Source organism: Anser brachyrhynchus (assembly GCF_964034855.1).
Source record: "Anser brachyrhynchus genome assembly, chromosome: 3".
NCBI classification, from domain to species: domain Eukaryota; kingdom Metazoa; phylum Chordata; class Aves; order Anseriformes; family Anatidae; genus Anser; species Anser brachyrhynchus.
The window spans coordinates 64752217-64767176 of record NC_137696.1 but is presented as its reverse complement, the minus strand read 5'-3'; the positions used below and the strand labels follow the sequence as shown (position 1 = coordinate 64767176).

At 34.8% G+C, this 14960-nt stretch overlaps 2 protein-coding genes across 5 annotated transcripts in view; one reads left to right on the top strand and one right to left on the bottom strand.

Annotated features, from left to right (window-relative positions):
- PDE7B (phosphodiesterase 7B) overlaps positions 1 to 14960 on the top strand; it is a 179502-nt gene that overhangs the window by 25328 nt on the left and 139214 nt on the right. The window lies entirely within an intron of this gene.
- LOC308192145 (uncharacterized protein) overlaps positions 1 to 14960 on the bottom strand; it is a gene marked incomplete at its 5' end in the record, with an annotated part of 94789 nt that overhangs the window by 25333 nt on the left and 54496 nt on the right. For 2 of the 4 annotated variants that reach the window (XM_080585404.1, XM_080585402.1), the window contains one exon: positions 495 to 14960. This exon is cut by the window's right edge. The exons of 1 other annotated variant lie outside the window; for it this stretch is intronic. The remainder of the gene's footprint in view (positions 1 to 494) is intronic. One more of the 4 variants, XM_080585401.1, reaches the window with a different exon arrangement.

Sequence of the window (14960 nt, the reverse complement as noted above, 5' to 3'; positions counted from 1 at the left end):
TTTGTTGTAGCAACAGGACAAAGTGCATATAGTCTGCAATTTTTGTTGGATGAACTCCTTTAATAATATTTTATGAAAACAGTTTCAGTGCTAGTAGGATGTTCCCTAAAGATCTTCCAGTATGAAATTTCTGAAGAAATAAAGTAACCCTTTAGAATGAGCAGTAGGCAATGCTTCTTCAGATGGCAAGGAAAACATTCCCTTCTTGATTTTATTAATGCTGTATGTCTGTTTTAAGTAGCATCTAAACAATGTCCATTGTGGATTTAGACTGAGTATGGTGTTATGAACTTGCCCAGTTCAAAGCAGCAGATCAGAGAAGGTTGCTATTGATTTGCAAGATCCTGGCAAGCATAAATGATTCATGTTCAGCGATACCTGTCCCACTGTAGGTTGAACAAACAGAATTAAATGTACACTTTTTTTAAAGATATAAATTAATGTTTCTGGGAGCCCACTGTGTCAATCAATGTGACTGGAAACCTTAAATATACATTAGAGGTACTTTACTCTTGTCTGTTGAAGGAAATGTCACCTTCATTGTATGTGACAGACTGAAGAGACAGTACTTCGACACAGGAATGGAAAGTCAGGTACTGCAGTTTAAACACATCTCTAGGTGACAGAAAGAAACTTAGTAATGAGATGCACTTAGCTCTGTAGAAACAAGAACAGTTCCTGCTCTTTTAGGGGAAAGAAATAACACAAAATGAGGTGGCAAAACCTGGGAACACATGCATTATTCATTGTTCTACTGGGGACAAAGACATCTTTTCCTTTGGAAATCAACCAGAGAATTGGAAACAAATTCCTCTGCAAAGGATCTGCATTACGTATCACCATATTCTTCATTGGAAGGCAAACTTAATTGGAAGAGGTGCAGGAAAAAAATTGTTTCTTATTATCTTATACTGTAACACTTACTACACCTGAAGTTGATTCTGTTCTCTCAACTTAGCCTTAGCCATGGTAAAAAGTTGATTGTCATTAACCATGCAGGAGTGTGTCTACACAAAATCAGGGCATCTACACTTCTCTTAGTGACCTCGGTTTTTTGTGCTATTAGTAAGTACTCAGCATTTTTTGTCTAAATGTTTGGAGGTCTTCACAATATCATGTCAGAAATACAATTCTTTCCTCACAAACAATCAATCATTTATTTATTTATTTATTTACCCCTCTTTTCTCTATTTAGCTACTGAGATCCTAATGCTCTGTTTCAGGAAACCAATCAGGCTATAATTAAAATGAAATCATGTCCTACATGCCACTCAGTCACTTCAAATTAGAAAGAAATATAATATAGACTAATCTTTGCTTACATTAAGACTGAAATAACATGTGGTGGAAAATACCTTGGCATTAAGGTCTTGAAGAACCCATTTGTTCATTGTGATTGAATGAGGCAGCAAGGATTTCACAAAACAAGTGAATTGGTGGCTGAAATATTGACGTCTTGCATCATACATAGGTTTTGCACTCACATTTGGAACTGAAAAGACACTGATTGCATTAACAAATGATCTTTTCCTAAAAAATATGATGAGTGTTTCCTAAACTGTTCAGATGTCTAAATGTCTTTGATACTGATCAGTTTCTAAATTAGAGAAGATTGTTTCTTCTAGACAAAATACTTTTTGATTTATATGGGAATTTGTGAGGGGTATTATAATGTAAAATTATTCAATGTTCATCTTGTCATCCTTTCTGTTCAGCATATACTGGGGTCATTAAGGGGGCTTTTTGAGAAGGTGATCTAAAGTGTGAAGTGTGAGTGATATTCAGCTTTATATTTCTATGTAGTCTTCTTATCCAATTCATATCTTGAATGTCTAGCCTAGTACTTAAAGTCCTCAAGAAAACTAGTTGAGTGAAGTACAGCTGAGTGAGACTGAAGTGATGGTGGTGCAGCATATGGAGCAAAGATTCACCTCATAGGGTGAAGCTAATGTTTTCTGACTCAGGCAATGCATTCAGTTGTTGTTCACAAATGCGGGATATTGAGTTTTATTGATACTTACTGATATGGGTTGAAAGTAATCTTTTGCCATCCATGAAGGACTATATATTTATCACTTCCTCTGTTGATGCGTTGTTCTGATTACTACAACTTATATTTTGTTACCCCAAGGCTACACTCAGGCCAATTTAAATAGCTGAAGTAGCGTTAAGGGTTATGAATTACCCCAGCACTGACTATGGCAGAAGAAATTGTGGCTGATGTGTGCTCTGCCCTGGCATCCCAATCTATTCTAATTTTGATTTAGGATTCTGTCTTATACTTTTAAATTCTGTTCAGAATACTGATGTTGTTTGAGACCTGCTTCTGTTTAGCTTGTAAAGAGGCTCCAAGTCAGAAAACCTTATATGAAATGACACAACTATCCTGCAATTCAGTATACAATGAGACAAACATTTATCACTAAGGCTGCTCCAGATGTAGAGTTCTGAAGGAAATTAAATTCATAGATTTCAGGAGTCTTTTTTTTTTTTCTGATAGAAAACTAATTTTTATCAGAAATATATAGAGCTATGAATTTATCTTATTTTAAATTTATTTTATACAACTAATTATCTGTTTGGCACATCTAGAAATGTTGCTTTCTATGTGTTAAATTATACATTAAAAACAAAATACTGAGGTTCATTTAGTTCTTGTTTGATAAGAAGGAAAATCATCACAGAATAAGAACTTCAATAGGACTGCATTAAGAAGAAAGAGTTAAAAATTACAAAACAGCTAGCAGTATAAAGCATGTAACTGTATGCATTTTTTCATAAGGAGCAAAATTTAAAATTAGCCAAGCACAAATGGTCACATCGTATGGGGTCTATGATTATTGGCCAGTGGATTTTAACTAGACTACAAACCTTGAAAATTATTTCCTTGAAAAAAGGAAGGAAACAAGATAACAGATTTAGGTGGCAGCCTGTTAATTTACCTAACTTTCTATGTTCACACTTAAACAGAGAAAGTTTTCTTGGAGTCTATAAACCATTTGTATTATTTGGTCCATTTGCTTTGCCATAAATTTTCTTTGGAGTTGAAGTAACTTTAAAGTACCAGGATGAATTTTCTAGGTCTTAATTCTGGTCTCCTTTAATCTAAACTTATGACATCCTCTCTCTACAGAATTTGAACATGAAACAACTCTAATTTACAGTAAAGAGTTCTTTTCTTTCTGGTTTAAATATGGGGATTTTCTTTGGATGTCTGAGGCACCTCTGATTAATTAAGCAGGAACTTGTTTTGGGGTGGTTTTTTTTTGGTCAGCAGGGACAAACAATTCATTCCATGTAGCAGGAACATTCACATCCATTTAATTTAGGGAAATGCACCATGAAGTTTAAAAGTGAAATTGAGGTTCAGCTATGGGTATGCTACATCTTCAGATATATTTAAATTAAATTTCTGGACCTGAAATGATAAATTTCATCACACAAATAAATTGAATAATTAATTAAAATATATTAATTGTATAAAATGTTATATAACTAATGGACAGATTTCTAAAACTAAATTCCTGTGGTGACAAACAATGAAAGAGAAAGTCAAAACGAACGAACAAACAAACAAACAAAAATAATGAACCTTAAAAGAAAAATGATGTTTTACTAAATAATTTTGAGGTACTTTGGTTTCAGTACTTAGCAACATAGGAATTAAACACAAATTCTGGGTATGTTTTTAAGAGTATGTTTAATGGTAATTGCACGTTTAATCACCACCACTTTTTAAATTTCCTTTGCAAAGTTTCTTTTCCCTTTTGATCGTCCTTATACTGTTGCTTTACGGGGCAGTATCTGTATGACTACACTTCAGATTGCTTTATGCTTCTTGTGTCTCTCCTCTTCATCATCTTCTAGTTTCCAGTGGCTACAAGTGATTGCCAGCCAGATTTTCTGAGAAATGCAGGGAGTTCCTCTTCTCTTAGTTCCAATTTGCTTCTAAGAACTAGCTTTCCTTTTACTTCATTTCATTTAGAATTCATTTAGAATTTATGATGACTCTGCAGCAGCCTCAAATTTGCCAACATTCCGTTTTCCCATTTTCTGTGTCAAATACCAACCTTATCTGCTTTGTTATAGTCAGCACATGTTTTTGCTACTACACTGTTTCTTTTCCGTTAGATTGGTATCCTCAGTATTTTCTTCTTTCTCATCTTTTTCTGCGTTCTGAATTCTGCATTCTGCATCAGTGAGATGTCATTGTCCATGTATTTTGCACTGTAATAAAATAATGTTGTGTGTTTGAAGCAACAGGTGGGGCTTTTCTTCACCATCTGTTGCTCTTCCAGGTTTCTCCATATCTAGTATCACAGCAGAAAGTTCCTAAAGCTTGGTTTATGGCAAGCCTTAGTAGTGCTAGGATTAGATCCAGGAAAACATTTAGTTTCCACATCCATGTACTTTAGTGTTACTTTCTTTGAAGTTGATGACAAAGACAGTTCATAATTACTCAGGCGAGTTTTTGTGCAACCAGAAAGAAATGGTTTCAAGATTTGTACTTGTTGACAATTTCACCCTCTTTCTTGAGACCATGTGTTTCAGAGACGTCAGTAATATAAATGAAGCATGGATTGTAGCAGAGAACATACTTAAGCAGTTGGTTGTACCTTTTCATATTGGGCTTAGTGATTAATGCACTTCTCTCAAGAGACTCACAAATAGGCCATATTTGTCTGCCTTCCATGCTGTTGCAGGAGTGTGTTGACATGGGGGCAAAAGTTCTCTAAATAAATGATTTTTATGGTACACTTGTATAGCTGATGCCAGGAAAGTCATGTAAATCCAGAGGCAAATATTGCTTACAGAAAATTATTTCAAGGCTGTATGAATGAACTGCTATGGTAATTCCTAACAGTCAAAGCTAAAGCAGTGTCATACCAGGAAGACTTCTTTCTCCTGATTAAAAGGCAAGAGACTCCCCTTCCCCCAGACACCAAATAAGGAACAGACTAGGAGTTTGTTGCTTTGTGGACACTGAAAGATATTATTAAAGTACTATTCCATGGAATTAGGCTTCAGAGGTTGTCCCCCTTTATATTAGATTTTGGTAATATACTAAAGAAAGAGAGGGAAATGTAATTCTTGATTTCCCCTTCCCTAAACTCTCAGTTAAAAATAAAGGTGAAGTAGTATCTAAGAACCAGACTGCACTCCAGCATTGAAAAGGTAAATCCCTTCTGTATGAACCCTCTTTTGTAGAGAGAAGTGGTGATGGACATTAGCATTCTAGTATCTCATAGAAAAACGTGTTAAATAATATATGCACTTTGGCCACATTATTTATTGCCGTGACAAGGTCAGGCAGCCAGTCTGTCATTTTAACCATATTTCAATGCAGTGGGGTTTGTTGACCTGTGTAAACGGATTTGTATTCCAGTTTGGAAAAAGCAACAGGAGGAAAAGAGTGATAAGAGAGAAAGAGAAGGAAACAGCAGAGATCTATAAGTTTCGTAAGGTATGGTAATTCACCATTTTTCATAACACAGGAATTAGGGAACACAAAATGAAAATGTCACACAGCAGAGTTAAACAAAAAGGGAAGTACTTTTTCACATGAGGCATATTTAAATTGTGAAACTCATTTCCAGAGGATGTCAAGGAGGACAAAACTACAAACAAGTTCAAAAAGGGATAAGGCAAATTCATGTTGGATAGACCTATTAAATGCTGCTAAACAAGATGGCCCAGATGCAGCCTTCTCAGGAAATCCCAGTACTGTTGAATTTCAGAAACAGGACATGTACTTACCATGGGGATATTACTCTGTCTTCTATTTCTTATGGTCTTCACCTAACTATCCATTGCTGGCCATTGCTAAAAATGGATTCCAAAGCAGAAGGATCTTTAATGTGATCCCATTTGGTTTTATTTTTGTTAATTTTTAAAAGAATCTTATTCAGATACCTTGGTACCTTCAGAAGCAGGGACAGGCAGGGATGAACTGCCATGCAGAATGATAACAAACTCCAGGATACTTAAACGTTCCTGTCTTACTAAATTTGCAGTAAAATCCTGTGCAGAACAGCCCTGGTACAGCTGTGTTCTGCCCTTAGATAAACCCACTATCCCAGCGAGCATGTCAAGAACAACTGTTACTATCCTTTCCTAAAGTCTTTCCCAACTTCAGATTTTTTATAGAGACATCCCAAAAGAATATGATAATATCATATGGCTATTTACATATCTGTTTGGGTTGACAATTAACATACGTGAGGCATTATCAAGAATTTTCCATAACTGGATTTTACCAAAAGGCAAACTCCTGGAAGCTTGTGGGGTTTTTTTGTTTGTTTTTTCCTTGCCTTTTTTTTTTTTCCTTTGCAGCCTACATGAAGGTGGACAGAAGTAGAAAAAGGCAAAGGACCTGTAGCCCATCCATACTGTACCCACTGATCAGTCTAGAAGTAGTAGAAGTAGTCTAGATAACCTAAGTGATTACTTGCTAGTTTGCAGGATGTGCTGTATTCACTAAATGTTCATGTTTACTTCTATAGATACATAGCTTTCTTAACACAAAACTTGCTGAAGGAGTTTTCAATAGAAATATATCATTTCAACACTTTACAACCTTTCACTGCTTTCTTTTGATGACAAATTTTACTGGAAAGGGTCCATTTTCTTTGACTGTACTTCATCAGGAAATTGAAAACTAAATATTTTCTGCTACAGGTTGGAGCAAAAACTAATTTTTTTCAAAGAAAGCTCAAAGGAGTGCTGTAATTGAGTTGCCCAGATACAGATATCATAGCCAACTTGTACCTTTGTCTGAAGCCTGATTATTCTAGTTAGTACTCTTCAGATGCAGATATATTTAGATCCGGCATAAGTGTTTGCAATTCCTTGGAACTCCATGGAGCAGCAGCTGCTTGGAGTGTTTCTGAGCAGGTCAGTGCCCTCCAGCACAGCCTATGGCCATACCTTCCAAAACTTGGTTAACTCTTTGTTCACCAGACTTAAAAAGAAGACACCAGCAAAATAAAATAGTGGTGCAAAATGATGTACACCTTTTTTTTTTTTTTTTTTTTTTCCAAATAAGAAAAGAAGACGTCTGTAAGGGCATGTTATTAAGAGTGGCTGATGTTTTCAAAATTTCTTTCAAAATATTCTCATAAATTGAGATTTTGACCAATGATATTTTTCGTGCAAGAAAGGATCTTCTCTTTTGCAAAAAAATATTGCCTAAAAAGATGTTTTTATGTTGTATAAGACTTTATTTCTTTTTTCTAATATCTCTCCTTTTCCTAGTTTTATCTGAAAAAGACAGTAGAAAGAAGCAAAGTGTGATAAAACAAGAAAAATGACTGGAATATTTGCCTCATACATTGTTCTGCTTGGAAGAATCTGGGAAGTTTATCTGCTTGTTTTAATTTGTGAAGGAAATCCCAATGACACTTCTTAAAGTCCTTTTAAGTTTATTAAGAAAAGACTAAAATCTATCACCTAGCAAAAAAATAAAATAAAATAAAAAATAAAAAATACAGGTGATAGATCCAAAACACATTTTGATATGAAATTGTTTTCTTTCAGAAAATTAATTATTTCAAAAGTTTTGTTTCATGGGAGAAATATTGGAATAATTTTAACATATTTAAATTGTCATCTTTGTTCATTATTTGCCTGGGGATATAAATGGGAAGATCTTAATAGTTCGACAAGCTGTAGGCACTAGGTTGTTAACACAAGTTGTTTTTATAAATTAACTTTGAAATATTATATTTTATTTAATTATTTTGATTTTTAACAATTCAGCATATTTGTATAGTGTTGAAACCAAGCATAACATTTTGTGCTACTGGAGCAGAACCAGACAAAGATCCAGAAATGAAACTCTTACATATTTCTTCTAGTTGTTTATCTATCAAAGTTTAGTGTAGTGCTTTCTGATAAAATTTATATAATAGCAAAATAATGCTGGAGGCTGCAGTAATCAAAGTTATTTACATATTGAGCTAAAGAGACTGTTTATATTTTAATTTTATTATTTTGAAAATTTATGTACACTTTTTGTATTACTTTATAGGGTTGCAATATATTGTCATATTCAAAACTCACAATGGGGTGTCTATGTTTAATATGGACATGGACAAATACATATCTGAATGTGGTATATAAATGAGATCATAAAAATTAGCTTTCTTTGTTTATAGGCCTGAATAGCAGTCAGCTGTATTGTGTTTCCGCCGTTTCCTGAAGTGAAGCTAAGTAGGGTCATTGTGCTATTTTCCAGATCAACAAAGTAATAGTGACACCAAGAGTACTTCTGTTTTGCACAAGAGTGCCATTTGTTTCCTCTTTCAATTTATTTCCTATTGTATTTTGTAGGGGAATATATTTTGCATTGTCTTTTCTATCACTGACTTCGAGTTTATAAATTCTAGTATTTTTAATCAGGGAAAGTTCTCCATCTGTAGATATATGTGGCAGAATTATTTTTCACACAAATTCTTAAATGTTAAGAAGTTACATGAAAGCTCTTGAATCACTTGGCCTCTTACAACCTGTATGACTTCCTATCATGCCTACCCAACCTGTCCTTGAGTATTTCGTGATGACATCTACGACTTCCTTCTCTGGAATTTCAGACTCACTGACAGGTCTTTTGGCTGCAAAACACTTCTTCCTGCCTTTACCCTGCTTTTCTTAGGTTTTTTAACAATGGGTTTCTACACTGAGCCAGTTTCCCCTGACTTCATGAAGTCAGCAGAGATGTCATGTTACAAAGTTTTTCCCTGCTGTGGTGCAATCACATTAAGGAAACATTGGTAGATGAACTCAGTAAGCATTATTTTATGCCTCTGATAAATAGCTATACTCAGCAGTATTGTCTTAATATACCCACAGGCTTTTACTGTCATTGTAGTGGGCAACCACATATATTTGGATACTTCATCTCTAAAAGGTTTCACACAGACTGACTATGAGTGAGAAAAAATGGGCAGGCTTACTTTGCTGAAAATATGAACAACGGAAATATCTGGAACACATGCATCTTTATTACCACCTGTTCTTTGTCAAAATGTTCACCACAAAGTAAAGCTTATTGCATCAGATGTTCAAAACTGCACTAGAAAATATATGGGAGCATGTCTTGTAACAAACTATCTAATGTTAAATGAAAAATAAACAGGTTTTTACTATTTCTCAATTTGTCCATTTCAAAATTAACTATAACAGATCTTTTTTTTTTTTACTGTACTAGTTACGCTGCTTGAGGACTTCTGCTATATTTTGACATTTGCCTACCAAGATGTCCGAAAGAAATTCTTAGTAATTTTTAACCAAAATATTATGCTCGGTGATTGCGCTTTCCAGTAAAAAGTCAGTTTCCACATATAAAATGTGAGTATTATACACACATTTGGGGGGTGCGGAGGGGAGCACCCACCATTTGCTTTCTTTACTGTGGAAACACCAGCTCTGTAGCAAAATATTCTGTCCTATTTCTGCTGATAGAAGAATAAAATAGTCTATTTCAAAAAAGAACAGATATCATATGTTATGATTGATTCTGTTCAAAACTAGATGGGGTATGTCCAAGTTGTATTATGTTTAGGTGGTGAGTGACTATGTTGAAATGTTGAATATTTTTTCTGGCAGGCTTTCCTCTGCAAATATTTACTATAGAAACTTTTTAGAGCTGAAAAAGCAACATTAGTCAATTTCTAACAAACCAAAAGTGTTCCTCTGGCAACAAGAAAACACTAGAATTAGAAAATGTGAAGGTCAGCTGTATGTGGGAGCAATCCTTGTAGGGCAAGACTGGGAATGTGATTTTTGTAGGGTCATTGGAAACATCTTCCTAGCAAAAGTCTTCTACCAGCATACTGGGGGAAAAAAATTACTGCTCTAGAGCACCTTTTTGCCTCTATCATAATATAGCTACTGAAGAACTTCATAGTGTCATAAACAATGGATCAGTTTGGGAATGCCATGTAGATAAAATCTTAGCATGTTTACGTACTGAATATTCAGGGGAGATGCTTTTCTGAAAATCAAATCATTAGGTGTCACTGCTCTTTTTAATTGAGTAAAGAGGATTTTCTACAAATTTGGTTCCCAGATTTCAATGCTTTCATTTACACCAAACAAAAAGAGTTTAATTAGGGACAATGGAGAAGGTGAACCGTATTTGTAGGACCGCAAGTCAATAATGGTTCTCCTAAATGGGAGAGATCTTGCAAGAAGGAATCTGGAGGCAGTGCTAGAGATATAACATAAGTATCAGATGTACAGTGCATGATATCTTATCTGGTGTGGCTTGTTTAAAGATATCACAAGTACGTTACCTTCACTGTGATAAAGTAAATTAAAAGTTTGTCTTATAACTTTGACTAATAATCGAAGTGATCATGATGTGAAGCTGTTACACCCATAGAGCAATTTGTTCTTACAAGATATAAACAAGGCAGAGAAATGTACAGCACAGACATAGTTTGGAGGGTTCTGGAGTGGTGTCATGGACTTCATACTGCAGTATGAAACCTAGTCTGGAGATTGGTGATGACACCATTGGAGCTGTGGAGATTGGTTTATTTCATCTGATGATAATACCTCACTGAGGAGCACTTTGGAGGACAGAAATGAAAGGCTTGTGATACACAAAAATCATGCCCTCATGGGACAGTCCATCTTTCAAGGAAAAATTCTTCCTTAATCATTCTGATTTCACTTCTGTTCTTAATTCAAATACCACAAGACCATTAGTGGACTAAAATCCAGGTACATGGCAGTAAGCGTAAATTCATATAAAGAAGAAAAATGATTCACCATGTCGTAGTATGTAGATATAGACCTGATTCTTTGACTTTTGCATAGTTCTCTGCAAAATATTCTAGACAATAGCAATAAAAATTTTCTTCAGCTGTCTGAAGAAAAAAAAATGGCAATGAGATTTAAAACTGATAAATTTGCAGCTAGAGCCTAGTCATTGCTTTAATCATATCATGTTTATTGTCTTTTTGCTTTGTCAATATGGTCTGTATTTCTTCTAAAAACCATTGCAGTAAACTGTCAGCAATTTGAAGCCCCTTATGATGCAGTAAATAAGGCTTTTTGAATCTATGGAATATATTAAATCTAAGATTTGTGGTGTTCGCATATCAATAATTAATTAAGACTGAGAACATTTCTGGGAGAAATTAGTTTCATCCTAAATGTGTAGACATGAGGACAGAATTGATAATTAGCTGAGCCTCCTGCTCTTAAATTTAGAAGTAGAAACTGTACTGCCTTACTCTTATGTGTTCTGATTATACATAGCTAGTTGCAGCACCACAGGTCCAATTAACTTTGTCAACAACTGAGTTCAGAAGCAACATACACATCTGTATTTCCACATATATTTTTTGACATTCCTCCTGTAACTATAGTTTTAACTTCCATGTATGTCATAAGATGTTGTGGTTTTTTGTTTTTGCTGTTGTTGGTTTTTTTATTATTATTATTATTATTAACTATGTTAAGAGACATTGAAGTTGTAAAGGCAAGGTTTTAAACTTAATGTCAATGACAAACTTGACAAGCCTGAAAGCAGTGACATTTCCTTAAAAGAATAACAAGGTTTAAGGTTACCTTAATGCCACTCCATCATGGAGATATGTTACTCGGGCTTTAATGACATCACATACTTTCTGACATCTTTTTAGCAAAGATTTTTTGTATACTTCATCTCAGCTTTTGTAAAAGAAACAAAAATTCCAACCAAAATTGAAATCTGTACAGTCTGCCAGCAAGACTGGGACCTGTACCGACTTCCATCATTTAATGGGGGTACAGGTAACCCTAGAGAACTTAGGTTATCTATACAGAACAGCCACAAAAGTTTTATGAAATATTCTGCCGAAGGTTTTTGCAGCTATTTTGCTTACATTTTAGGGATGAGTTCAAAGTCAGTGCTTGAAAGTTCTACATGCTCTTACTCTTCCAAGACTGCCTCTCGGTTCTTGGTCTGCATTTTTTCCTATATATGTGAACAAGTAAGTTGAGTGATTCTAAGCATCTGTGCCTTCCCTTTATCTTTCTTCTCATTTTTATACTTCTGTTATCATGCAGTAAATCAGGTTGCTTCCTCCTTGTCCTCTGCAATATGTTCACTTCCACCTGATAAATTCTTTATGGGAGAATTATATGAACAAATTACACTTGAGCAAGTTGGGAAAGAAAAAGCCATTCTATTTAATAAGTAGGAAAATCTACCTGTTCATGAATACAAAGTGTCCTTGAGATGAGCACCTCTTTAATTGCATTTTGCTAGGAAAATTATCCCTGTTTTATGAAACCATCTCAGAAAGCCATGGCAAGAAATTTCCATCAGCATGAGTCTGATGAGATTATATCACTGTGGTATTTTTGCTGAACTTCATATTCTAATAAACAATTCTGTGGTGCCAGTTGCCACAGGACAAGAGTTTTTCTAAAAGTCATTATCATAAATGGCCCATGTAACTACTTTTCAATTGTTCGGCTTTGATGCTTAACAGTGGATAAAAAGTACAGAAAAAGTTTGTATCCTGTTTTAAAACTCCAATTATTATCATAAAGAAAAGAACTGTTGATCTGGAAGTACTGGTTGTAGCTAGTTTTTTTGTTTGTTTGCTTGCTTGTTTGTTTTGTAAAAATTCACTGGTGACCAAACGCAACTTGTTCTTTCCCTTCAACTTGTTTGAAACTCAGCAGTTTTTGCTTAACTGTTACTTATTTGTGCTCATTTCTCTTGATCAATAAATCAGGTCAACTGTTGTGGTAAGAATGAGCAAATGCTACTATGGAAATGAAATTGTTAACTACAATTGCAGAAAAAGTACATGGTAGAAGCTTGCAAAGTCTTTGTGGTTTATCCCAACAACATAACTGCCTCATGGTTATTGGCATATCTCCCAACTTCCAAGATGTTGTTAGTGGCAAACAAAAGTACAGTGCAGCTTTATTTTGTGGAGCATCTGCCATGCAAACATATTCTCACATGCTTTACCCAGTAACACATATGCAGTATGGAAAATGCAAGTAAAATAATGCTTTAGCAATAACATTTTAGTTTTATTGAAGAGAATTCCATACAGCATCTTTCAGCATCTTTTATACCAGGGTATAAGAGACTTTACTTGGAAAACAGAATCAGCTGTTGAATATTTTAAAATATCAGCATTCACCGTTAATCTACAGTTAATTTTTACAAAATGTTTTTCACAGGGATCTTGTTACTTATAGGAACTGAGTGCTCATGTATTGTGCAACTGTTCTTTCACATGATTACTAAGCAAACATTCAGGATCTTTATATTCTAGTGACCTCTTATTTGATTCTTTCTAAATTATACATCTGCCCCACCAAACTCTTCCTTAAACTATTTCCCCAAATGTGGCACCTTAAAAGTTGCTAATTAGCTGTTAATAAGTCTGTGCTGCCCATGCTTCTAATGACTCCTGTGTTTTCTTTACCATATATAATAATTATGCATCTGAATCTTCCCAGAGCATAGACTTCTGGTAGAAAAATACTTGAAAGCATTTCCATATGCTAGCAAAAAGGGGTGATTCTCTTCACACAGTTTTTTCTAGGCTTATATAAACTAAGCCAGTTATGTAAACTGAGACACAGCACTTCCAGATAGCAAGTAGGATATGTAATGTAAAAAATGTGTCTTGAGTGTCACCCTTTTCATAGACTCACTTGTCTACCTCTCTCCAGCAGGCACAACACAATCCCCTTTACTTGTTACTTTATCCTATCTCTGTTGAGAAACTGAATAACCATATGTCTGTAGAAGCAGTGAAAGACATTATAACATCATTGCTTTTTGACTGTAAGCAATGGTATATGATACACTGCTAAGTGCTTACCAATAAGAGCAGTGGTTCAGTGTGTGACAGACTGACATCTACCTTACCTCCCACCGGACTGTAGGCTGTTTGGAGTATGGATAAACCTTTCAGGGCATGTGAGGAAATGTCTCATTTGAGAATTGGAATGGGTCTTAAGTATGAGATAGGCAGAGCTTTTCTGGAAGTGATTCCATCTAGGACCTTCTGTTAAAATCACAGCCAGTTTGTGAACGAGCTCTAAAAAGTTACTTTCTGCATTTCGTCCTTTGTCACCACTTTCGTCTTTCAGGAATACCTCTGTTCAAAACTGGCTCAGCAAATAACTTCTCCTTCCCTTCCATGTTCATACTTAGAAAACTCTTCTTCTTTGAGGAAAATCCAAGTTTACATCAGGTTGAAGTACATTTGCGAGCATGCTTTTGGAAATGGGCAACAAACTGCTTAGCTATGATAAGGATTCCCAGAAGTGCATCTTTTAAGTAGAGAGGAAAAGTTGCTGTCAAAAAATTATGAAGCTAGGAAGGAGTTTTGATGATTGTACATTCAAATGCCTAAATTTCAGTTGCTCTACCTTAAAATTATAGATCAAGATTTAAAATATTTCTTTTATGCTCAAATCCCATAAAATGGTTTCAATAAACTGCAAATAATTTCTTCAAATTAAGTTACTTATAGTATTTGCCATGTATTATTAGCTGTGATTTCTATTCAAACTTAACTATATTGCAATGACTTCATAGGGCAGTTTAAATTTTATTTTGCAAGCTCTTTCCCAGTCTTTCTTCAAATACTTATTTATCCATGGATATACAAGGCAAAACTCTGTTAGCTAGAGATTTTTCACCTCATTATTATCTTATTGAGCTTATCAAGTTCTGATGTTTTGGATACAGCCATAAAAGATAATTTTCTATACTGCCTGGCAGTAGAGAAATCAGAACAGCACCTAATATATAATTCTCATCTACATCACTAATCTCTTTTCAGGTAAAAACTTCACTGAACATGTCAGAATTCCCTTAAAGGCTTCTACCGAAGGGATTTTTTTCACCTTGCGTGCGTTGCATGGTCTTTCTTTCAGAGATTACTTTACTGTTTCTGCCTCTTGGATAGCATTCAAAAGGTATATTA